Source organism: Manacus candei, unplaced genomic scaffold (genome assembly GCF_025592945.1).
Source record: "Manacus candei isolate 608988 ecotype Guabito, Panama unplaced genomic scaffold, ASM2559294v1 h1tg000086l, whole genome shotgun sequence".
Lineage (NCBI taxonomy): Eukaryota > Metazoa > Chordata > Aves > Passeriformes > Pipridae > Manacus > Manacus candei.
This window is the reverse complement of record NW_026138134.1, coordinates 4,637,388-4,660,840: the sequence shown is the minus strand read 5'-3', so window position 1 is coordinate 4,660,840 and position 23,453 is coordinate 4,637,388. Positions and strand designations below refer to the sequence as shown.

At 45.7% G+C, this 23,453-nt stretch overlaps 1 long non-coding RNA gene across 1 annotated transcript in view; it reads right to left on the bottom strand.

The window, feature by feature from the left end:
* The window catches only part of LOC127482296 (uncharacterized), an 80,636-nt gene that overhangs the window by 19,482 nt on the left and 37,701 nt on the right, over positions 1-23,453 (bottom strand). The window contains exons 8-10 of the long non-coding RNA XR_007908490.1: positions 14,607-14,638; positions 8,501-8,587; positions 6,285-6,492 (exon numbers count right to left, since the gene is read on the bottom strand). This is a non-coding gene — a long non-coding RNA (uncharacterized LOC127482296). The remainder of the gene's footprint in view (positions 1-6,284; positions 6,493-8,500; positions 8,588-14,606; positions 14,639-23,453) is intronic.

Sequence of the window (23,453 nt, the reverse complement as noted above, 5' to 3'; positions counted from 1 at the left end):
GCTTATTTTCATTGCCATTGGAGCAGCTCTCCCCAGACAGATCCAGGCACCAGCCCATGCCACTGCCCTCAGAGGACACCCTGAGATCAAGGTGTAACCTTTACTCTGGACAAGGAACTTCTGCAGCAGCATCACTTGTTTTACTGCTTGTTCCCTTCAGCCAAGAGAAAAATTCCCAAACCTGCTTTCCCCACTTCACTTTGGTGTAATTCCAAATTTGTTATTTAATTTCTCCAAGAACAAGGAGAGAATTCCAATCCAGAACTGATTTTGAGGACTGACTGGCTGGAACATGCCACTCTTTTCGAACATACTTCACACCAATTTAGTCACAATACACAGAAAAACAGGGTTTGAGAGGGCAGAATATTCCCAAATAATGACACAGAAAACAGTGCCTCAAGGTATTAATCCCCTATATCACCCTTTATATGCATTTTCAGACCTCCTATTGATATGGACAAGATATGAACAAGACCACAAGGATTCCAGCAATGGCCACTCACTACAGATGTGTTCAGGAAGCTGAATTTTTGTTATTATACTCAACTGAGCTTTGGTTCTGAATCTTTAGGGCTGTGAACGATGCAGAAGAAGGAAGAACCCACCTTCACTCTCAGATCCCAGGCAGGGCTTGCCAAGGAAGGGGGTGGGAAGCAGAAAAAACTCATGAAGCAAATGTGTTTCCTTAAGCCATTGAGTGAAAAATAAATACCAAAACCCACAAAGGATACTATTCCAGCTTGAGGTCTGAAATCTTGTTTGCCAAATTTCAGCCTGGAGTGATCTTTTTTTCTTTCCTTTTTTTTTTTTTTCCCCAGCTGATTTTCCTGAACCTCGGACAGAAGGGATTTTACACTGGAAACGTTGACACAATTCCTTCTGGTCACCTTCGCTTGAAGAAACTTTTTTATTAGAGCTTGGTTGTGATGAGGAACCTCAAGAGGTTCAAAGGTTTACTGCAGCTCAGAGAGTTCTCCTAGAAGTCTGGCAAGCACACTAAACAGGGCTGGAACTTCAGGAGTCTGCAAAACAGGGCAAGAAGCCTCATCTGGGCTCAGCCGAAACCGAGAGCGAGCAAATATTTTGAAAGCTATCCAAAGTTTTTCAACACATCACAAAAACCCTCCCTGCCTCAACTTTTAGCAAGAATTACAGCAATCTGAAGATTTACTCAACGTTACATTTCAGTGTCTGGTGCTTTCTAGGGGAAGGGTGGCCACGCTCTCAGCCCTGAACCAAAAGGAGCTTTTGGGAGCAGCTGGGGCACAGGATCAGCTCGGGGGGAGACAACAGGATACAGATGCCCTGTGCTGGATCTGAGGGGGCATCAGGGATGCTGGTGGCACAAGGATTAAGTGCTGATGACTCTAAATAACCCCAAACCCTATTTTTTAGCTTAGTCTGGGCCTGCTGTGTAGTGAGAAATGCTTTTGGAGTGAAGCTCGGTGAGCCCAGGTTGAAAGCTCTTGTTTGAGATCCTGCAGGACCTGCAGCCAAAGGTGGTTTCACCTGCACACTTTAAAAGTAAAGGAACTCACAGGTGATTTCCAAGTTGGTGCCACTTCCAGGGTGGACTGGTGAGGCTGGATTTCATCATGTACAACCAAAGGTTCCCACAGTCCACCTGCAGCACACCTCTCCACCTTCAGATTGCTGTGGTTACTCATGTAATGCTCCCAAATTATGGGGACTCCCTGGCTCAAGGGCAGGTATCTTACTTAGTCTTGGATTCCTCCCCTAAGAACATCCTCTCCTCATTTTCTCCCTTGCTGATTAGAAGCAAATAAACAAAATAGGGGGGGGAGAGAAAAAAAAAATCAGATTACTGAAATAACCAGAATACTGAAATTTATCTGCCTTTTAAGAGTTTAACCAGATTTGATTATCTGAATAAGAGTATTTGGATACGGTTCAAATTCCAGGGTACACAATTACATTCTGCTTATCATGAATCCCATTTGCCACTGCATATGGTTATTCTAATTACCAGAATGCTATTGTGTGCTCCTCTGCTGACAAGGGCTCACTGTGCTCCACACCAGGCTGGGAAAAGGGGGAGCAACACAAAATATATTCATTTTCATACCCCACACAACACCCTGGCCTGCAAGAACCTCCCAGGTGCTTTCAGTGGGAGCTGTCAGCAACAGGTCTTACCATTTGGAGGGGAAAAAGGGATGATTTACAAAATCTGGGGGGAAAACAGAAAAAGAAAGAAGAGGAGTCTGCTTTGGGAAAGCTTTGGTTTGCTTCCTCAGGGAAGAGCTGCTGGGAACCACGGTGGGGTTGGATCAAGGGTTGGACTTGATGATCTCGGAGGTCCCTTCCAACCCAGCTGATTCTATAAATTTAAAGCTCCTTATCCACAAAGTGAGAGGGAAAAAAAACCCCAAACCTCATAAGAAACAAACAGCTAGAAGCTCCACAGGCTCCAATTAGTTGGGGTTTTTTTCCACCCTAAAAGGAAGACACATTTCAAGGTTCTTCATTTTATCAGACCCCGGTTTCACTCGAAAACGTAATGAAGTGCAGTGAAACACAACCAAGAGAAAAGAAACACAAATTAAGGCTGAAAACACAACCCAGTCCCTTTTCAAAAGGCTGAGCTGAAAAACAAAAGGGGGGGGGGAGAATATTGGAGGTTGCAGTTCAGAAGAACAAGGGGGCAGTTTAGCGAGAGAGACTAGCTAAAATAATTTTTAAAATTCAGTAAAACGCATCGAACACGTTTTATTGAATTTATTGAATTCCCTACGCCGTGCTGGTGGTGCTGTGCCCTCTCTGGCATCCTCCCTGCAGCACCTCTTGCTGCAGAGGACAACAGCCTTCAAGAGGCTTCCCTGGGCATGTTTAACCTGTCCCATAAAGCAGAGGTCAGAGTACATCCCAGCAACCAGGAAAAATGCTCAGGCTCAGGATATAACTCAGTGGTTCTCCTCAGAGCAGCACAGGCCCTGCATCTCACCCCATTTCTGATGGCACTTCTCTGAAGTTTCATGTTTAGATCAGAGGGGAAAAAAAAAATATGGGTATTTATTAGCAAGTCCCAACATATTCAGTGAGAAACGGCACTAAAATATTTTACAGAGAAAAAAATAAATATTGATTTTCTAATCCAAAAAAACCACGCTTTCAAACCAAACTGTGGTACCTCATTTTGGGACCAAGTGTGCCCAGTTCCCCTGCCATGGGCTCTTGGCACTCTCCAAGCAATGCCACCTGAAGTGCCATCCTCTGGGAATATCCTTGACAAATTCCAGGCTGTTCTCAGCATATTTTGCCATGTCTCCAAATGGCTTTACAGAGAAGAGACCAGCATACAGAAATATGGATTATATTGGGAACTGGGTTTGGCCACCTCCTTTCTCCTTGGAGGGCAGACTAAATGAGCCCATTCTTCCTTCAGAGCCAGAACACAGGCCTCTAATATTCACTGTATATCTAATATAGTGAATATCTAACAAATAAATTAGATATTTAAATAATAAACCCCAAAACCAACACAGAATATTAACAGACCCTCAGGAAAAAAAAAAAAACCAACAAATTTTTTACTCTCAAAACTAGATGCAATCTCATCCTGCTTCTATCCCAGCCCAATAATTCCCTCCTCATCCCACTATGGATGAAACAACATCCACCAGCAAAGCCCAAGTGGAGATCCCAGAGCAGATCTTGACTCCAGGCCCCTATTCTGGGTAATATCCCACAACCAGGTTTCCATGTGGCCCCTCAGCACCCAAACCTGAAAGATATTTATCCTATATATACATATAGGAGGGGAATACTGACCACCAATTTACAGTCACACAGACGCCAAACTGTGGGATTTGTTCCCTTTTTTAAAGCCACTTTCAATCACAGGGAGAAAGAAGAGTAATTAGACTTCTCTGACATCATTTTATGCTTCTATAGTAAATAGAAAACACATAGAAAACCCTGGAAATTCAGCAAGGAGGAAAAAAAAACCCTCTTTTTTTGGACGGCAGCAACGTGCGTCAAAGCGGCCAAGTTGGAACCCAGAGAAATTTAAAAGTGGAAATGCAGAGCAAATCTTTGGGAGAATTAACACTGAAAAGCTGCTGGAAAGAAACAGTCAGACTTTATTTTGAGTTTACAGCCTAATTATTTTCATATAGAAACTGTATGTTGGGGTTTTAAAAAAAAAAAATGACTCCTTCGAAAATAATTGTTCCACTTTCACAACTTTAAAGGTTAGTTCTGTGCAGAAGGTTTTATACTGCCTGCTTCCATGGTGGGGTTTTTTCCTGCTCTATGACTTCTTTTGGAGTTTACAGCACGACTATTTTCCCTTAAAAGCTATTTTAAAAGACATAAATACCATGAAATTGGAAGGAATGGGATTCTACAATAAACTCATTTTTGAGAGAGAATAGGAGTTGCAGGGCCAATCCCCTCCTGTGTCCCAGAGCTGCAGTGTGCCCAGGGATTCCTGGGCATAAAGGAACAGAAGTGACTGTTCCTGTCCCAAACAAATTGCTGCCACTCAGCAAAGAAAGAACAGACCCACGTTGCTTTATAAATGAAACCACCTTATCTGCTTCCCAACGAGCTCGGAATTCACCATCCAGGAACGTTCCCTACCACGTCCCCACTGCCAGACCGAGGCAGAAGGAAGCTGAGGTTTAATTTCTTCAGCCTGATGTCAAATTTAACTCCCCCATCCCATCTCACCCAGGCACAAACGAGCTGCTGGTTGGTTTTTTTTTTTTTGCACAAGTGTATTTTAACACCACCCAAAGCCGAGCTGGTGATTGCAGAGCGAGGGTCGCAGCTCCAGTTTGATACTCCTTAAAAAGAAAATTAATTAAAAAAAACCCAACAACAGAACAAACAAACAAGGGAGGAGGGGGGAAAAAAAAGGCATTAGAGGCAAGACAGAAACAGCAAAGCAGAACATTGTCAGGTTAAATGCAGCAACACAACCCTGTGCACTTGCCAGACAGACACATACCTATAGATACAAGCTTGTGTGGAATATGACCACAAGTTCGGATCTACGGGTTTGTGGCCCCAGGCAGGGTTTCTCTGCTGTCATTTGCAAGGTTTGGGGCTCGATTTTTTGGAGGAAAAAAACCACTCCTGCAAAATGAAATATCCGAGCTGTTAGTGAGGAGGAGCCTTCGTTCCCTCAGCACCTTCAAACCCCTCTGCTGGAGGACAGAAGGGGGACACAGTCACTTACTGACTTTGCTACAACACAAGCTATGGTTTCCTGCACTCCCCTGGAACCTTTGGAAAGGAAAATAATCAGCAAAACAAAAATGAATTTCAAACCAAACAAAACCAAGCAGATGCCGTGGTTCTTTCTCTTAAGTGCTTTGCTGGACGGAGTTGCACAGAACTGAGGAATCAACAGCCAACGTTGGAGGTACATCCCTGACAGTGCAGCAAGTTATAAAACAGCAAAGTTTTTGTATGTAAACAGAGTGACAATGCACAGCCACCCCCCCCCACCCTGCAAAAAAAGTTGTCCTGTTCCCATTCTGGCAGCCTGGTTGAAGCAGAAAGAAGAAACAACTGCCTGAAAGTTGTTTTAACTTTCAGAGAAGTCATTACTGGTCTGAGGTTCTATTTTAATTCTATTTTTAGAGAACAAAAAAAAATCCCTTCACTCTGTATAAGTTTCCCCTCACTCCAGCTCTCTGCATTTCTCCCTAAAATGACACAGACAAATGTAAAACTTCTTTAGGATATCTCAAATAAGTCTTGAAAAACAGTGGTGGAACAAAGTTTTGCCACTGCAAGTAAGAAGTGTCCCCTCCTTCCCCCAAAGTTTCCAAGTTTTCTTTCCTATGTAACTAATATTTCCCATTTTATTGGTGGGCAACTGGTGGGGAATTAGGCTGAAAAGCAGCCTGGTTGTGAGCTCCTCGTAGAGAAAATCAGTGAGATCAACTGCTGCTTAAAGTGTCACAAACTTTTCATGTTCTACCTCTTCTCTTTCTTCAGGAGACAAACTGTATTAATGCAAGTCAATGTTATTCTGTATAAAATGAAACAGTCCACACTTGGAAAAGAATTTTGTTATTTGGAGGCTTTTAGAAAATTCCCCCACTTCTTGTGGAGGTTCTTAAAATAAATCACTTCAACCTTTCCAGCCTGGCAAATATGCAATTCTAAAATACAATTTTCCTTTATTTGGAATTACTGCTTGGGCTGGGCTACAAGGAACTCCCAGCAATAGATGTTAAACTTTCACCATCTGTCCAAAGGTTGCCTAAATTGATCCCCTAAGTTTAGATTCCTATGACACTTACCTGAAAAGTGTCCAGCTCTCAGCACTCAAAATCCACGTTGCAGGAGATGAGCATCTTTGAAAAACCAGGATAACTTCTGTGTTGGAGGCAAAATGGGATTCAGGAGCCCCCCAGAAGTCAGGGGGCTCTGGAGGCAGTGGGGCAGGGAGCACATGGTCCTGCAGGAACAGCCACATCCTGCACAACCACACGTATTGTGCCCTGGGAGCTGCAAAAGGAACACAACAAATGTGACCCCACCAAAAATAACCCAGGCCCTCCATCTACAAAGCTCATTTAGCCCCGGGAACCTGAGGTTAAAAAGGCAGGGTTTGTCCTTTGCCCTGGCTAATGGGCACAACTGTCAGGAGCCAGGAATTCTGCTGCTGCAGGTACCAGGATTTCCTACAGTGGCAAGGAATTTTTCTTTAAGCAAAACTGTATTTTCCCTTATATTCACTACATTCATTTTGACCCTAATATCCTTTACATTGAGGTATGTATATTTTGCTTATTTTTATAGGTATATAAACTAATTTCCATGTCTCTCTGCTGGCAAAGAAATACTTGATTTTTTTCATATAAGACAGGAAAAAAGTCATGATCTCACTGCAATGCTGGGGGGAGGTTATGGGTTTACTCAGCGTTTCTAGTTCCAAAACCTGTTGTTTGGGTTTTTTTTACCCTTTAATCCCATTTTCTAACCACTGGGACAGCTCAAGCCCGTGAAGGAAACCAAGCTGCAACATTTGGGTGCCCTGTACATCCCTCCTTGTGGTCCAGGACATGTGTCCTCAGTCCTGCCTGGGCTGCAGGGAAGCTCCAGGCACCCAAAGCCAGACCTTGGAAGAGCCCAGCACACATTTGAGGGCAGCTGGGAGGTGCTGACCCACCCAAAAACCTCCCCCCTTTAATTCTTTGCCTAAAGGAGGGTTGATCTCTGCCACATCTCCCACCCCCTTCGCCACCTGATTGGCTTTTCCAAAACAAAAGGAGCGTTGGGATCCACCAGCAGAGCTCCACTGGGTGAAAAAGGGGGAGAAAAAGGGGAAAGCAACACTAGCTATGCCTAGAAAAGCTCCAGGTATGCCAAATAAATCCCTGCAGCGGGTCCCACCATAAATCTGAGGGAGCCCTCCTGCATTCCTGCCCCGGGCGAGGGCGGGTCGCTGGCACAGGGGTGGCATTCAGTGGCACCTGTATGTTATAAATTACCCTGGAACCAACCTGCTCCTACTCACACACTCTGGGAAACAAACTCCTGGACAGCTCTTGAGCCATTTGATAAATTCTTGAGCGATTTGACAGAGGCAGCAGCAAATGAATCTTTTTGTTTGTTGAAAGACACAGATTTTTAATTTGTTTTTTTTTTGTTTGTATGAGCACTGTTTTTTAAACATGAATTCCACTTATATCCAATATATTCAGAGAGCCACAGATTATACAAGATCTGGGGTTTGCAACGTTTCCCTCCACTGATTAATCACACAGCTATTGTACCTTCTGAAAACTTGATGAACATACACACAGTGGCAGAAAATCCATGACAGGCAAACAAATCAATCACCACCACACTGGATTTGCCTCAAATGCTAAAATTGCAAACAAAAAGTTTCAACCTGTACATTAAAGGAGCACGGGATTAATATTAAGGCTTGTGATGTTCCTTATACTGAGCATAATTTGCTTCATTGTTCATTTTATAATATATTAATGAACTCAGGACCAACAAGGTACCAGAACACGGGACAGCCCAAAAAAAGTAATATACCCAGCATAAAACTGGCTTGTTAGAGATTTATAGCCAAAGGAATATAGAAGGAAATATTGCAGAAATCAAGTCTCTAAGGACCCAACACTGGGGCTGGTCTGTGGGTGGTATTCTTGCAAACCACAAAGCATAAATGCCCTGTCCAGGAAAATCGATCATTATGGAATGCATTGTGTGCCTGAGCAAAAAGCTGTTTGCAGCCATTTCATACTTCTGCCACAAAAATAAGACAAATAAGAAACACCACTGCTAAATAATTCCCATTCTTTTCCCTCACCTCTTCCCCGCAGTCTAATCAGGCCCATAAATATATATATATATACACATATAAACACACATGCACTCTATCTTAGGTTTAAAGACCTGTACTCCCAGTTCTTTAAGGATTTCTGTGCTTCAAATAATTTTAAGGAATTAGAAGGAAAGGGGAGATACTGACTGGGGAATGGATGAGAAACCAAATTACCTCAGCAGCAGCAGCATCCTGCAAGATTTCTTCTCGCCCGTGCGCTGCCATATTGTTTGTTAGGCCCAACTCTTCAAGGAATGTATCCTGGAAGACAAAATATTTATGGATATTTCCATGGCATATTTTCAACAAATGAGTTCTGTCTTTCTATAGGAACGACAGAAGCTTCAGGAGCGAAAGGAACAGGCAACGTCCTGAGAGAGAAATTACTTCCCCCCTCCCAATATCTTCATTTTTCAGTTTTTTGTTTTGTTTTTTTTTTTTTTTTTAATGATATTTTTTTCCACGTTACACCTTTGGATCAACCCGCTCCCGCCCTCCACCCCCCCTTTCCTCCGGCACCACGAGCAAAATCCGTGGAAATAAAACACTCCTTGCAACACAAACATTTCAGAAGTTTGCCAGTCCTGCTCCCACCAAAGCCACCAAGAGAAATAAAAGCACCGTGGAGGTTGTAACAGCAGTTAGTAACACACACCAACTCCTCCAACTGATCAGCTATCACATCCAGATCCTTCCCCAATTAAAGTTTGATAAAACAGAATCAAATAGGAGCATCGTTACCTGCTTTGGAGAAGGTTCACCAAGCAAGCTTTTTAAGCTTTTTGACTCTTTTAACACTGATACAAGGAATAATTATTTCTCTCTGCCGACGCGATTGTTAAAAGAAGAGAAACCCCGGATTGTGGTGGCTTCGTGGATGCTATTCTTTTTGCACCACAGCAGGATTCTTGGCTGCCAGTCCAAGCTGCTTTCACTTGCCAAGTTTTAAGATGCCGGTTTTGCCTTTCATTTTATTGTTCCTTTCGCAACGTTAAAGACCGACTTAAAAAACCATGCACAGCTGCTATCGGGGAGGGGGGGGGGAATTATTTGAATTTTGCACAAGAATGGAGATGAGGAAGGCAAGGAGAGAGCGCTGTGATGTAACCACAACGACACCCACAGAAATATTCCCAATATTGGGGGGGACGGGCTGGCGCTCGGAATCCTGGCGTCTCCCTACGGCACGGATGGGATCTGGGATGAGAGAAGGGAATAATAAACCCACAGCCAGAGCCACGATCAACCACGTTAGAGGTGGAGGTTGAGACTTCTCCCCCCCCCCCTCCTCGCCACCCCACCACCACCACCTCATTTTTTTTTTTAATTTTTTTTTTTTTTTAATCCACTTAAGACCGTTCTTCCTCGTGGAGGATTCCTTCCAGGGGGTGTGCAGGGGTTGGGGAGCAGCCCTGCTAACAAAAGGATTCCCCCCCCTGCCCACGTCCTGCCACCCCACCCTCCGGCAGGATTCACCCATGCCCAGACACCACGGCCTTTCTCTGACGCGACGCCACGGGAAGAGACTCGGCACCAGCCCAGTTCAGCTGCTCCTCCATCCATCAAACACGTCCCTTCCTCGTAAGCCACCCATTTTATTTTTTTTTATATCGCATAAAAAGCAGGAATAGATTATTTTTTTTATTATTATTATTATTATCTTTTTTTTTTTTTTTAATTACTATTAAAAATCCCCAACTTCTCCGGCCGGGAGTCGATTTATTTTATTTTTACTTGACTGAGACGGGACCAGTGCCAAGGCTCAAAATGCATTTAAAACGAACAAAACAGCAACAAAAAGTTGTTTGTGATCCTTCTCAGGCTTTAACTATTAAAAGCATTACAGGGGGGCTTATGCTCCATATATAGAATAATACGACTCCTCTGCCAGACACACGCCGAGTCAGCCCGAACAACTACTTCTCGATGCAGATGTTGGAAGCACTTTATACTTCACATGCATGTAAAGAAAATTCCCACTGGGCCACGGCTCCTTGCAGCCAGGAATGCCCACAGGGAAGCGGGAATGGCCGGGCACAACTCTATTTCCCAATCCATAGGTGACTGTTTATCCAGCCAGCAAACGGGAGCTGTTTCAAACATACAATAACCAAGGGGTGAAAACAGCCCTGGCACCAGCTGTTGTATGTGCAGAGGTTCACGGCTGACTTTACAGCAGGAGATGAATCCACACGCTCTCCCCCCCTCAAAAAAACCCCCATTTTCATATTTGAGGAGAAAAAAAAAAAAACAAACCCCGACTGCAGACGAAGTTTCTCTGAAAACCAACAGCCTCGAACAAAAGCAGCGTGAATTAATAAGGGGAGGGGGGGGGGGGGGGAAGAAAAACAGAAGCTTTGTTCTAAAGTGGAAGCATAAGATGTGAAATTTCAAAATCAGATGGCTCGGGCTGTGATTTCTTTCATTTCAATGAATTGATCTGTTGCTAAACTGCTGCTCTGGTGCCAAGAAAACTTTTAACTCTTTCGGCTCGAAACGCCCCCCGTGTTTTGCTGGTTTTCTCTCTCTCTCTCTCCTCTCAAGAATTAAATCAGAAAGGAGAAATTAAAAAGGAAGTGGGGAAGTAAAAAAAAAAATAGGAGAGGATAAAAAGGATGGGGGAATTAAACCTGGAATTAAACCCACGAGCACGAGCAGGACACAAAAGAGCCCCGGTCTGGAGCGTTGTGGTGCTTCGGGAGAACTTCTACTGTATAAACAACGTGGTTCTGGCTCTCACAGCGTTGCTAAAAACTTGGAAAGGAGACAGAAAGGCCTCCAACCTTCCCAATTCCACCTCCAGCAAGAACTCCGGGGCAATCCCACCAAAAGCAGGGCTATCAGCAAGGAAAACCACCGGCTCCCTGACCTGTTCCAGTGCAAATATTCACTTACCGAGAATGCCTTAAGCATTTCCAACAGAACCCCCTTCCCTACACGTGTGAAAAAGAACACCAAAAAAAAAATAATAATTTTAAAAAAAATAATAAAAAAAAGCAAACTGAAAAGCTTTCAAAACCAACCCAAAATAGAGCTGCTTTGGTAAAATTTGGGTGAAAGTTCCTAGTGCTTATCCGTTTTTTGGTTTGGGGTTTGGTTTTGCCCACTTAAAAAAAAACCAACAAACGAATGAAAACAGACGTGTTGTAATTAGAGATAATTCCAGGGGAAAAAATATTTATGTGTAGAATAAAACAAAAAAAAAAAAGAAGAAAAATGTATTTATATATCTGTATACCTCCCTCTTTCCAGTTCTGCTGCAGTTCCCCCTGAACTGCTGCTGCTTGCTCCAATCTGCTGCCTGCTTAACAACGGAATGACAGGCAACATCTGTTTGTACAGAAGCCAAGATCGAGCCTTCAAAATTTTTTTGGCTCAGTTTCTTTCTTTTTTTTATTTTTCTTTTTCTACCCCCTCCCCCTGGAAAGCTTGGAAAAGGGTAAAAAAAAAAAAAAATAAATAGAAGTAAAAGAAAAAGTCAAAGCACCCAGCAAGGTTTTGAAGCAACTCGAGTGAGGCAGCAACTCTTTTCCCCTTGAGTTATTTCAAGGTACAGGACTCGAGGAGAACTCTTTGCTTCTCTCCACCCTCCTCCCCTGCTCTCCCCACCCTACAGCCTCTCTCTTGCCCCATGCTATTAATAAAGAATCACACAAACTGGGGGGAAAAAAAACCAGAATCCAACGTACCTTGATCCCTAAAAGGCCACTCCCTCCTACGGGGAGGGAGGGGGTTCTTCAGGAGGCAACTAAAAAAAATGGCACGGGGAGGGGAATATGGGATTCAGGGACAGTCTTGCCACAGTCCTCTCACCCTGGTGGTTTGGGTTTTTTTTCCCCTCTCCTCCATTTTACGGACTAGGAGATACATGGTGCATATTTGCAAAATAAAAGGAGTCGTTTGGAAATGAGTAAAGAGGCGGATTATGATTGTTATTTAAAAATAAATAAAAATTAAATAAATTAAAAAAAAAAAAATCAGCCCAGCTCCAAATACAATTCAAATGACTAACAATGTCAGGCTGCTGCCAATTCTGTGGCAAGTCGGGAGAAAGCACAATAATTCCACATGCTGAGATGTGAACAACTGGAAAGAAACCAACTCTCTGGAAGTCACAATGAAAACTATTACAGTGCCCCCACCCCCAGCCTGAGTCTCCCCCTGTACCCTCCTCTCTCCGGGGGGGAAAGAAGGGAAAAAAAAAAAAATTTAAGCCACTAATTTAACAAAAGGAAAGAGGGGAAGGAAAAAACAACAACAGGACCATCAAGAGAAGCTGTTTAAAAACTCGGGGAATGTTTTATTCGCTGGCGATTTGGGACAACGCTCCTGCACACACACACACACAACCCCCCCCAACGAAAAAAATGAGGGAAAAAAATAAAATAACCAGACAAGTTGCTAAGGAGACTTGTGTAAACTCGGAATAGAGGCACATTTCTGGCCTTTCCCCCCATATTCCATCTCGTATTCCGATCACGCACCACTGCGGCACGATTGCACCAATGCACTGCATTAATCTTGGCCTTAAACGGGCTGACTGGCAAAGCAAACTGTGTGTATGGATCATCTTTCAAACTTAACAAGTTAAAGGCAGAGAGGGTGGTGGTGGGTGGGGAGGGCTGGGGAGGAGGGGGGGGGAGGGCGGGAACCTTGCTGCTGAATATAAAATATAGGAGCCGAGCTTAGTAAGGGAATTTTAAAGAGGAAGTGTGATCCGGGGCTGAGATAGCAGAGCTGCAAGGCTCCCCCAGCTCTTGCTGCGTCTCCCTCTCCCACTTCTCCTGACAAAATCCCCAGCCCCTGGCAGATGTCTGAATCCCTGCCAGATCCAACAATGTGGGACCCACTCGCTGCCACCACACCATTCTCTCAGCACAGTGGGGTCATATATACATATTGAACGACCTTTTTTCTTCCCTCCCTCCCCTCTTCAGTCCCTGGTGTGCATGTTCCCAACCCAGACATTTAGATACAACATTTTCACCTGTATTTAGATATAATATTTTCACCTTGTGCTTACAGGGAGATTAAATCAAAGCCTGAGCTATTTGTGCACGGTGCCTGTTGACCTTGTCCAAGACACAATTAAATTTAGTGGGTTTGGTTTTTTTTTTTCCTGTTTCTTGATTTGGGTGCAGGAAATCCACCTCTTTCTTTAAGCCCTCTTCCCATCTCTCACAACCCCAAATCCTCTCCTGCTGATGGACAGCTCAGTGTGATCACTCAACACCTGCTTTTTCGCTCCTTTTGTGCCCTGCATTTCACGAGAGGGGGATTTCCATCCTCACATGAGGAATCCAGTAATCTACAGGAAAAGCCAATTTCATGGGCTGTGCCTTGGAGCTGCTCCCAGAGCATTCCCCTGCTTTCAGCTCCCACTCAGCAACCTGGGCTGGTGGAAGGTGGCCCTACCCATGGCAAGGGGTCAGATGGAGATGGTCTTCAAGGTCCTTTCAAACCCAAACCATTCCAGGATCTTGTGACTGAGGGGTTTTGCTCAGCATATTCCAGAAGGGGAACCCAAAGTGCCCCAAAGAGCATCATCTCCAGCAAAAGGGCAGGAGAAGCGATTCCTTGCCCCTGTCACTGCCAGGCCATGGTGCCACCCCACCCAGGAGGAGCATTCCCATGTGCTGGGAATGCACCAAACCCTCATTCCCTGCCCCAGCACTCGAATTCCCGTGAGGGGCTGGAGCCCTGTGCTCAGGAAGGGGTGAGGGTGCTGAGCAGCCACACGTCCCACGGGCTTTGTCTCAGCTGAAACCCAAGATGCAAATGGGGAACTGTGACTAATGCTCTTGACAAGGCATAAAGAGGGGACAATGTAAGAATTCTGAAAAAAAAAAAAAGTTAAGAGTTGGACTCTGAGCATCGTGTGGAGAAAGGAGAGACTGGGCAGCAGGAACAACTCTGCTGGTTTGCTCCACTTAATCTAATGACAGTCTCACTCATCAGACTTTTATCACAGCCAGTTCTGGCAGGGTCCCTTCCTTTCAGCTCCAAATGACACATTATGGACATAGGAGAAACCCAGAAAGCTCTAATTGCTAAATTCCAGCTCCAAAGCAAGTGAATTTGTGCCACTGCACGAGTTAGAGAATGAAATGTGTATTTTAAAAATGCCCCTTGGGGTGTTAGTGCTCAAGTGGCTACCAAGTGGATACTAACCCCCCCTAAATCTCAATCCCTGAAATTCAGAGGAGTCTAGTGTTGCCTCCCCTCATGATTTCTCATTTCTCTTCCACAGATCTACCAGAAAGTGGAAAATTTGACTCACCTGACTGCTTGTCTTTGTTTGGGAAGGGCCACCTAAAACAAAAATACCAAATCAATAAGTTAAAACCATTCCTTTAAGGTTTGGGGGTTGCCCTAACAAGTAAGGAAAAAAGTAGAAATCACCATCATCAAAAAAAAAAAAAAAATTCTCACATTCTAGGGGGTTTTTAAGTTAAACAAAAGCACACAAAATAAACATTCCCTTTCCCCTTGCTTGCTCAGTTCCTACAGAGTGATGCTCCAAGCCCAAAAAGGAGGAGTCTGAGCACCCCAAAGGTTCAGGTCCACACACTTACAAACAGCTCAAATGAGGTTTAAGGTGTTGTTGCAGCTTCTGAAGGAGGTTTTCACTTCTACAGCAGGGCCAGGAGATGGGATCATGCCACAGCTCCTCATGCCAGTGAAAAAACAGTCATTTTACCTTAAAATCAGTGAAAATGGTACAGACCTAAGCAACCACTGAGCTGGATTGGGGCTGCTCACACACTCCTGCCCCCTGGGTGAGCTGCCTGCAGACATTCAGACCTTCAGCCCGTCCAGGTGAGCTGGGAAGATGTTCTTTGCCTTTGCCTCCAGCGAGCCATCTGTGGTTCTCCTTTGAAAACTCTCCTCCTGCACAGCAGATCCCCCCAGCTCTGCTGAGGCTGCTCCAGCCCTTCACCAGCAAGGAGAGGATTGAGCCCTGAGCAACCCCACTGAAAGGCACAGCTCAATACCAGCAAAGATCTGCACCCCTGCTCTCAAAATCCATCCTGACCATGGGGACACGCTCGTGTCTGCACAGCCTGGACACAGCCTGAGTGTCCTTCCAAGGAAAACAGAATCCACAGGTCTCAGACCACTAAGCCATCACTAAGGCAGGGCATTTCAAGGCAGCATTATGAGAGAAAGCTGAGAAGTAGCAAGAAAAATCACTTTAAAATGAAAGAGAATAGGTTTAGATTGGATATTAGGAAGAAATTCTTCCCTAAGAGGGTGGGGAGGCCCTGGCACAGGTTGTCCAGGGAAGCTGTGGCTGCCCCATCCCTGGAAGTGTCCAAGGCCAGGTTGGACAGGGCTTGGAGCAACCTGGGCTAGTGGAAGGTGTCCCTGCCCATGGCAGAGGTGGGACTGGATGAGCTTTAAATTCCCTTCCAACCCAAACCACTGAGTGATTCCACGACGAAAAGCTGAAGAAGCAAAAATACACTAAAAACCCCTGCAGATGCAGCACCAGGTACTTTTTCATGCATTCCCAGTTTTGGGCTCTAACACTCTCAGAGGAATTTCTGGTGCTGAGGTTGACTAAGTGGGGCCACATTTTTTGTTTTGGTTGCAAATTGGAAGCCACTATTTTTATCCACAAGTCCCCCAAAGCATCTGTTTCTCTCTAGCTATTTAAGATTTCCTTTTATAAGACCTAGTTAGAGGTGTATCATTATTTTTAAATGTTACTCTTTGCAGTCACACTTTTTTTATCATCGTGACACGTGTCATTATCTGAGCATTTGAACTGGGTAATTTGAAGATGAGAAGATAAAATCCTTGCAGGGGATCTGAGAGCTGCTTCCCCTCGAGCAAATATTTTGGGATAATTCCTCCAATCTGGTACCAGCAACCCCTTCCTGCTTTTAAAGTCACCTAGAGAAAGGAACTGTTTGGGAGCATCCATTCAGAATAGGCTGAATCACCAGCAGAAAAGGAGAATACCCCACTTGTTTCTAACTTCTAGCCAAGGCACAACCATCTAGAAAAATCTGGAAACTGTATTCACAGCAAATTCTGTTTCTTCCAAGGAGTAAAAAATGGGAATATATCAAACTGTGCCATGGTTGGACTGCAAGGCAGAAGACACTGTGTCTTATTTAATGAGCTACAGAGTCACACTTCCAGCAGGTCTGAGACAACAGTAGTTTTGGACCACTTAAGGGTTCATCTAATGTGATGTAAATGCAGCTCAGGTCATTTAATTCAGGAGGCCACTTCCATTCTGCAGTTTCTCTGACAGACCTACCCTGCACCTACTAATGGCTGTGGGGTTTTTTTATTGCCTCACCACTGCTGGCCCCAAGTGACAGGAAAGTAAATGAAAACTACTCCAATCTCCTCCTAGAGCAGGCAAAACACACCTCCCTGCTACCTGACAGGCCAGGGACATCATCATGTTGCAGGCACCAGCAGTGGGATGCTGCCACAACATGGACAAAGTCTCACCAAAAGTCCAAAAGAGACCAAAAGCCTCAAGCTCTGGGTCCAATGTGAGAGCCAGAGCCAGGCAGGGGTGGTGTTTGGAACTGCACCTCGAGGGGAGCAATGAAACCAGACACAAGATATGTAGAATTTCAGTTCCTGCCAAGCAACAGCCCAAATCTGACCCAAGGCTGTGCTGGGTTTGATGTTGTACTTGGAGTAAAAGAGCAGGTCAAGTGCATCAAGTGGGGAACAGAGTCACACATTAGGAATGGGCTGGGGTACATTTTTCACACCTGTCAAGGCTTTCCAGCAAGAAATTTTGTCCTCTACGTGGGCATCCACATGAAATCCTACAGAGAAAAAAAAGTCTGCCCTCTTCCACCTTGAAACCAAAGTTGCAACAAAGAGACCAAGCTGAGCAAAGGCAAATTTTAGCCAGAAGAGCAAGGGATCAGTGGGAATGGGAACGACCTCAGTGGGTGGGGAGGTGTGTCAGCCCCTGGACAACCACGTTCATCAGGACTCAGCACCTCCTGGGGAACACCAAGGGTGCACATTTCTCTCCCCCAGGCTGCCCATCCCTACCCAGAGCTGCCCCTGCCTGCTGTGTGCCCTCTGGGGAGAACATGTGCACACACCTCCACATTCCTGCTGCATTATTCCATGGAAGGCTCATTCCCTTGGCCACTGGTGCAGGGAGCTCTGAGCTAAGCAGCCCTCTGAGAGCCAAGGCAAAGATCAAAATGCTTGACTGGCATCTCATCGGGTATAAATCACGTGGGAAAGGTGTTTTGCTGTCATGTTCCTGTAAGTCCAACCTTCAAACAGGGAACACAATGACCCAAAACAGGACAACTGATTCTGTAAACTATTCTAGACATGCAAAGCCACAAGTAGGTGCAAATGAATTTAGGAGAAAATGGATATTGGCACACCTAATGAAAGTCCCCAGTAACTGTCCCTCCCTCTCCCCTTCCCTCCTAACACGAAGCTGGCAAGTGCCCATGTCAGGCACCAGGGAGACAAACCTTCATCTCAGTCTTCTCCATCAGATTGTGACTGTCCTTTGCAAAGAACTTCTTCAAATAAGTGGATTCCAACGATCAGAACTTACTAAAATAAGATTCTTCGCCCTCCTTTTAGCACTGCTGGTGGACATTTATTCCTTGGGCATCCAACCAAACCCAGAGAAAAATGTACCCTACCTTTGTTTCCTGGTGTTGCTACCCCTCAGTCCCTCTGCTCCAGGCTGTTCCCCACTGTCACCAGGCTGAGTAAATAGCATTAATCATCATGCCCTTCAAAGTTGTCTGAGCTTTTGTGCCCTTACTTTCAAACTTCAAAGGGTTTCTCTCTCGCGGGCACACGGGGCCAAAGCACTATTTCAACCCTAGAGTTAAGACTCTCAGAAAATTGCTTGCAACCACCAACGAGGAGCTTTCAGTACTGCAAGTTCACTGCTGAAATGGTGAGGGCAGAGCACGAGGTTTTCCAGGCAGGGGATGGAGCCCAGGGAGAGGCAGCGATTTTCAGGAGCTCGCAGAGGAAGTGCACAACTGAGCCTGGAATTTATCTCACATCTCTTGGTCCCAGTCCAAATGCTTAAACCACAACATCATCCTTCAGGCCTGGGACACCAACTAAACCTTTAACCCTCGTATTGTAACACCCTGAAGTATTTCTAATAGGTTTTGAAGCAGAGGTGGCCTCCAGCCCCAAGGCAGGATCCTGATCTGACTGCCCAGTGTTCAAAGACAAGCCCAAGTTTGGGACCTGTCTGTTGGGTGACAGCCCATGCTGGTTTTAATCTCTGATTTGGGCATTTCACACCCTGGACACGACACAACACTGCACATATTTCTGCCTCAGCTGTGCTCTAAGAGTTTGCTGGGCTCTGAAAACAGGGAGGGAGAATTTTTTCCAGACTCAGTATCTTACTGAGAGTGTACCCCTTGCCACTCCTTCCCTCTACAACCTCAAAAGGGAAAAAAAATGGAACAATCAGAACTTTAGGAAAACCGTAAAGCAGTGAGCAGAATTCCAAAATAATTTGGAAAGAGAATGCTGAAGCACAAACCAACGAGTCTTCTTGGAGAAGATTTGTGGGGAGAAAAGAGGGAGGTCTTCTACTGCCCAAAACACTGCTTTTAGTAGGTATAAAAACACTGTCACCCCATCTCCCTTCAACACAGACCCAGACAGAAAATAAAGTGAAATATTTTGATTATCACAGGAAGAGTGATGGCTGGGGAGGGAAGGAAGGAGGAGTAAGAGACATGTGTCCACATGCCCACCACGAAAGCAAGGAGGGTTGAAGCGCAGCAGATGTAGATCTGAAAGCAGCCAGTCTTCCTGGGGCAGGACACGACCCTCAGGGCCACTTGTCCACCTCCTCTTCAGCCTGAGAGTGGAGAAAGGCCAAGTGACACCAGAGGGGTCACAGCTCAGCACATCCCACAGATCACTGATGGGGAAACACCTACACAGAGTGAAACTGTTCCACCCCTTCAGCTTTTCTGGCTGCACATCCCCTCAGAACAGAGTGTTTGATCTCATCTCCACTTCCCAAATCTGGGTCACCTCAACCCGTGGCTGTGCTGCCAGTGACACCTCTAAGATTTGCCACAGCCCTGCCTGAAGTAAGTTTGGGGGGCATTAAACAGCAAACAAGCACCTAATGAGCAAATAGAGGGGCTTCTTATGGCCCAGTCACGGAAGGGGATGAATCACCCACCTTCAGTGATGGCTCACTTACAACCAAAAGCCAAAAAAATTCACCTTTCCAGCTCTGGACACAGCCCCAGCAGAATGCATCATTCCTTCCCACCGTGCTGTTCCAGTCTGGTTGCTAAACTTGTCTCTGGTAAGAGGAAACAGGGATGGAACAGGCTGGGAAAGTGGTTCACACGCTGCTGTCACAGTTCCTGGAGATATCCTGGTGTCTCTCTTTGAGGTACTTGCACATCTAAGATCAGCACAACTGAACTGAAAAAATGAAAGGTGAAACCAGCCCTCACAATTCAACAAATGCAGTCTTTTTCCTTTCCTTTCTCATGTGGGATTGTCCCCTGAAAGGATGAACACGTAGAAGAGGCTCTCGTTTGGCACAGCAACATCCCCTGCCTCAAACTGGAAGAGGGAGAAGAGCTTCAGACCTGCTTTAGATTAGGAAGAGACAGGAGAAATAAAAAGAGCATCTGACACCGAAATAAAACTATTTTGGTCACTGCCATATCCCTTATTCTAAATGAAGCAATTGTGGGCTACGTTTGTTTTGCATTCATAATTAGCAGACAGAACAGATGGCAAAGGCGTCACTTAAAGCCACACGTCCGACAGAATAACCCAGGCTGCCAGTGCAGTTTTTCACCAGGAACAAGGAATACTTTCCCTTCTTCTTCCCAGAGAAAGGAGGCCAGCATGGAGCAGGGGATTCACCGCAGACAGGAATCCATTGTGCTCTGGAGTGTGGTGATTGCTGGCTGAGCCAGGGAGAAAAGGGCAGTGGCAAACGGATTGCTAAGGGAACAAAAAATAGGAATGGAAACCAGGGATGCACTGCCAGCAACACAATGAGGGGCTCAAACAAACATATAGTCTCTCCTCCCTTTGGTCTCGTGGTTCAGGCATAGGCTGGAACCTGGGACATCTTTGTTACATTTAAAAGACACATGAACCAGAGACTTTTATCAGTGTGTTGTCCCACAGTCACACCTGACCCCTTGTGTGTTAAAGGTGCTTATCCTCTTCATACCTTTCTCTCCATAAGGGTACTGGAAAACTCACTAACAAACTCTCCATCCCTGGAAGTGTCCAAGGCCAGGTTGGACGGGGCTTGGAGCAACCTGGGCTGGTGGAAGATGTCCCTGCCCATGGCAGGGGGTGTTACAAGATGATCTTTAAGTCCCTTCCAACCCAAGCCATCCTGTGATTCTATAAGACAAGCAAGGCACAAAGTTTAATGCATCACCCACTGCACGTGGACAGTTCATAGCCACAGCCAGGACAGACTATTCCACCAGAAATGTGGAGTATAAAACATACGTGTGGCACTCACAGCCTCAAGAACAGGGAAGGAATGGGATAAAAAAAACCCAAACCACATTCTACTTGCTAAGAACATCAAGGTCTTGGTCTGTTGGGTGGTACTGCCCTTGTGACCCAGAACATAGGTACGTGAACACCTCAGAGGAAGAACTTCCCTGGGGAATCTCTCCTGACAGCCCATCTTGTGTGACAAAAACCTCCTCCAGAGCCCCAGCGATTTAATCCCGGTGAACATCCCTGCTTCTTGGAAAGGAAAAGGAGACACGGATACTGACACAGTTTCATTCCTTTTATAGCCTTGTGAGGTCCTCAGACAGCCTTGCTGATGGGCCACAAGAGGATTTTGGCACCCTGTTCCCTGAGCACCATGGATAAGCTGTTCCCAGCACGCGTGACTGAGCAGTGTCAGGACACAGACCGATGGGCAACATAATAAACATCAGGAGCTCTGCCTCGCTCCTGCTGCAAACAGCTCGTAATCATGAGCTCCCAAAGCCACTGCAGCTTGAAACCTCCTCTCTGATGCTATTAAGATGCTAATAATTGTGAGTCTTGTCCAGCTCTTGCAGCCACAAGCCTCTCTCAGATGCTCCAAGTGTGCTAATAACCGTGTGCCTCAATAGCTGCTGCTGAGTAGAAGTCTGCCCTGTGATGTTGTAAATCGACTAATAATGATGCTCAGCTGCTCCTCAGCAAAAGAACAGCCTGGAGAAAGAGCATGGATCTCTAGGAAAGAGCACAGGCTTAGGGAGAAAGGATAGGGGCCTTGGAAAGAGCACAGACCTAGAGACAGGGAGGTGAATCCCCAGGAAAGCACACGGAGCCAGGACAGACCTCAGCAGCACCCAAAGCTACCATCTCCACCTCTTCCTCCTGGCCAAAGACCCTTCCAAAAAATAAAAGCCTCTCTGGGGGAGAATACATTGAATAAACCCCATCTATCTATGGGATATCATCTTCCAAACTTCCTGGATGCCTTGTTCCTGTCTCCTCCCTGTTGTGTAGTGGAGCCTTCACTTTATTTTCACTCCTTTCTGCAGTTACCTGAACATCCACGAGCAAAGAGCACTGGGCCAGAAACAGGCTCATCCAAAGCATCACTGGGACTTCCCTCCAGCTTCAGCCTCAAATGACATTTGCTTTTTGTTACCTCCACCAGTTCTAATCTCCCTGCTTTTCCCAGCTGCTCCATAATCCAAGAGAAGCACCCCTATGCCAAGCCATCAGGACACCCAGCCCAGGGGTGTAGCTTAATACCCTCCAAATTTAGAGCTGGACATTGGTCCACTGGCATAACTTTTAAACATTCAGCAACTGCTCTATATCAGGAAACTGCTCCACAGATACCCCTAAAACTGTTTTGCATCTACTGGGAATTCCTTTAGATTTGAAAGGGAGGGAATAGCTGCTGTCAGTGCACTGCCCTCACCATTTCTGCCTCTCCAGGAAAACTTCACAGGGGCTACAACCCTTGCAGGTAAGATTCACGTGGTGATAAATGTGCCCCAATGGTTTCAGGCTCATTTCACAAAATGGTTCGTGTTCCTTACACAGAAATCTGGGGATCTGAGGGGCCCAAGAGAGCAATTCTCAAAATATCAGACTCAAATCTTGGCTACCCAGTGTGCTGGAACACACATCCTGCTCATCCCTCTGCAGAAAATGTGTGACCACACTGCAGAAAATGCAGTGACCACGACAAATTACAGGTAATTTGTATTTGAATTACAGTAAGTCCCACCACCCTCCATTTCTGCAGCAGAGCAGTGGGGAAGAGACCAAGGAAATAAAGAAGAATGTGTCACCCATCTGAGCTCTCCCAACCTTGCAGGTCAGTGCTTCAAACACCTGGCTAAACTTCCTACTAAAGTTGTGGGGAAAGAAAGATGGAATTCATATTGGAGTGGAATTCCCACATTTTCAGTGGAAAAGATGGAGTCAGTGCAGAGCACAGCTCCCTGCTGTGCTGCCTGTGGCAAAGGGGAAACCTGGGCTCTGATCCCTGCTTCAAGGACAATATATTCTGCATTAAAGAGCCAGCAATTAAAATGCACAACCAGTCCTCAAAGCTGCAATCTCATTATAAATAGTCACTGAAATAAAACAATTCACCAGTCAAATCATTCCTACAACCACTGGAGGAGGCAGGGAGGTGAATACCCACCCCAAGCCCTTGCCTCTGTCAATACTCAGCTATTCATGCAAAGCAGAACAGCACTAATGCAGGCTGGAATTCAGCACACATTCCTGCAGGCTGGAGGGGGTTCAAATTTCCTGGAGGTAGGGAGGTAACCGAGCCGGGGTGTCCCACATCTGAGGTGACCACAGGAACCTCGGAGACACACGATGAAAAGAAGCGGCTGCTGCTGCTGCCTCCCACTCCTCCTTCCCCTGGCTAAACCCAGCCTTTAAAGCTCTGCATGTTCACAGAATCACAGGGAATGGGTTGGGTTGGAAGGGACCTTAAGGATCATCTTATTCCACCCCCTGCCATGGGCAGGGACACCTCCCACTAGCCCAGGTTGCTCCAACCTGGCCTTGGACACTTCCAGGGCTGGGGCAGCCACAGCTTCTCTGGGCAGCCTGTGCCAGGGCCTCCCCACCCTCCCAGGGAAGGATTTCTTCACAT